This window comes from Mustela erminea, chromosome 7 (assembly GCF_009829155.1).
Source record: "Mustela erminea isolate mMusErm1 chromosome 7, mMusErm1.Pri, whole genome shotgun sequence".
Classification (NCBI taxonomy): domain Eukaryota; kingdom Metazoa; phylum Chordata; class Mammalia; order Carnivora; family Mustelidae; genus Mustela; species Mustela erminea.
Genome location: NC_045620.1, coordinates 114,012,589 through 114,015,525, shown reverse-complemented (window position 1 = coordinate 114,015,525; position 2,937 = coordinate 114,012,589). Strand labels below are relative to the sequence as shown.

The following is a 2,937-nucleotide window of genomic DNA, read 5'->3' as shown; positions in this document are numbered from 1 at the left end:
TAAGGCTTTTATTTCCTCATTGATCCTTTGCTTGAATGAGCTGTCCATTTCAGTGAGGGGAGTGTTAAAGTCCCCTACTATTATTGTATTATTGTCAATGTGGTTTTTTGATTTTGTTATTAATTGGTTTATATAGTTGGCTGATCCCATGTTAGGGGCATAGAAGTTTAAAATTGTTAGATCTTCTTGTTGGACAGATCCTTTGAGTATGATATAGTGTCCTTCCTCATCTCTTATTATAGTCTTTGGCTTAAAATCTAATTGATCTGATACAAGGATTGCCACCCCTGCTTTCTTTTGATGTCCATTAGCATGGTAAATTGTTTTCCACCCTCTCACTTTAAATCTGGAGGTGTCTTTGGGTCTAAAATTAGTTTCTTGTAGACAGCATATTGATGGTTTGTATTTTTTTTATCCATTCTGATACCTATATCTTTTGATTGGCGCATTTAGCCCATTTACATTCAAGGTAACTATTGAGAGATATGAATTTAGTGCCATTGTATTGCCTGTAAGGTGATTGTTACTGTATATTGTCTCTGTTCCTTTCTGATCTACTACTTTAAGGCACTCTCTTTGCTTAAAGGGCCCCTTTCAATATCCTGTGGAGCTTTTTTGATGTTTACAAATTCTTTTAGTTTTCGTTTGTCCTGGAAGCTTTTTATCTCTCCTTCTATTTTCAGTGATAGCCTAACTGGATATAGTATTCTTGGCTGCATGTTTTTCTCATTAAGTGCTCTGAATATATCATGGTAGTTCTTTCTGGCCTTCCAGGTCTCTGTGGATAAGTCTGTTGCCAATCTAATATTTTTACCATTTTATGTTACAGACTTCTTTTCCCAGGCTGCTTTCAAGATTTTTATTTGTCGCTACGACTTGTAAGTTTTACTGTTGGATGATGGGGTGTGGACCTATTCTTATTGATTTTGAGGGGGGTTCTCTGTGCCTCCTGGATTTTGACGCTTGTTCCCTTTGCCATATTAGGGAAATTCTCTACAATAATTCTCTCCAATATACCTTCTGCTCTTTTCTCTCTTTCTTCTTTTTCTGTAATTCCAATTATCCTAATGTTTTTTTGGTGTACAACAAATTTATAATGCATACCAGCACTTGCATTTGCAGAGAATTATAGAGGAAGAGGGTGGTCATTAAACTATTGTTCTAGAAGAAAAAAGAAATAAGTCAAAATGCTTGGTATGAAAAATGGAATATACCTTGGTAAGGGCTAAGTAAATGTTTCATACAATTGAAGAATTGTCACATGAAGAAGGAACTAGATCAGTTATGTACACGCCTAAGAGATGCAAGGATAAACTGATGGAGCCTACAGGATGACAGGTTCTAATTTTTATCCATGCATGCATGAAAGCAATCTAATATTTTGTAATAGGATGAAGATAGTATATCTTTCTTGTTACTGGTCATATTCAAAGGCAGGGAAAGAATCAGCATTTGTTGTTTTGCTTTTTTGTTGTTTTTCTGTTGCACTGATATATTAAAGGGCCCAGCCACAGAGTCAACGTAAGAAGTAAAAAGTTCTATCAATTTAATAACAATTAAAAAACCCAAAGGTGGAAAACTGAGGAGACAGGGAGGAGATCCTGGGCAAAGGGCATGCATAGCCCTGCTCATGGCACCAGGCCAGGCTGCAGGGATGTTAAGTATTGCTGTTTCTATGAGGTGGGGTCAGGGACAGACAGCAGTTGTCCTGTGGGAGTCACTGTTCTTCAGGATTAAGGACCTTTACTTTCTTCTGGGGCCAGGTGTGCTCATCTTCTACATGCCAAGGATCTTGTTCAACAGGTCAGAAATGAAGGCCTCAGTGGGTTTGTAAGTCACCCAGCAGCTACTTGACCCTGGCCTTCCAGGTGTTATCCCTCTCAGTGTTCAGGAGATCATCCACATGTCTCCAGGTCTGGGATCTCCTCTTCCTGACAGTCATAAAGATGAGTGAACTGCTCCAGGATCCACTTCTTCAGGTTCCATATCTCTTTGTGGTTGTACTTGACCGTGACCTTCTCTTGTCATCTCATGGGACCTCAGCATCTGAGCCACCTGAGCCCTCAGCTACAGTCCCAGGGAGGCTCTGAAAGTAGACAAGAGGCCCTGAGCCCCCGCTGCTCATCCAGGATTCTGGGCCACCAACACCACACCCCCAGAGGTGTCACTGTCCATCCTCAGCTACCCGGGCCTCATAGGCACTTTGGACCCCTCCCTCCATAGCCAACACTATACACCTGCATGCTGAGAGGGCTAGCTAGGTATAAACATTGTGATTGGTAAGCTAGTAAACTTTGTTTCCTTTGTTTCCTTTAAAAGAGGGTTTTGTTGTTCTTTTTTTTTTTAAATTTTTTATTTTTTATAAACATATATTTTTATCCCCAGGGGTACAAGTTTGTGAATCGCCAGGTTTACACACTTCACAGCACTCACTAAAGCACATACCCTCCCCAATGTCCATAACCCCCCTCCCCCCAGCAACCCTCAGTTTGTTTTGTGAGATTAAGAGTCACTTATGGTTTGTCTCCCTCCCAATCCCATCTTGTTTCATTGATTCTTCTCCTACCCACTTAAGCCCCCATGTTACATCCCCACTTCCTCATATCAGGGAGATCATATGATAGTTTTCTTTCTCTGCTTGACTTATTTTGCTAAGCATGATACATTCTAGTTCCATCCATGTTGTCGCAAATGGCAAGATTTCATTTCTTTTGATGGCTGCATAGTATTCCATTGTATATATATACCACATCTTTTTGATCCATTCATCTGTTGATGGACATCTAGGTTCTTTCCATAGTTTGGCTATTGTGGACACTGCTGCTATAAACATTCGGGTGCACGTGCCCCTTTGGATCACTACGTTTGTATCTTTGTTGTTCTTTTATATTTCCAGGCCACCATACTATATAGCAACAATTTTAATTTCCTTCTGAG

At 40.1% G+C, this 2,937-nt stretch overlaps 1 pseudogene; it reads right to left on the bottom strand.

The window, feature by feature from the left end:
- Window positions 1-1,743: 1,743 nt before the first annotated feature.
- LOC116596406 lies at window positions 1,744-2,175 on the bottom strand (annotated as a pseudogene).
- Between the last annotated feature and the right edge of the window lie 762 nt (window positions 2,176-2,937).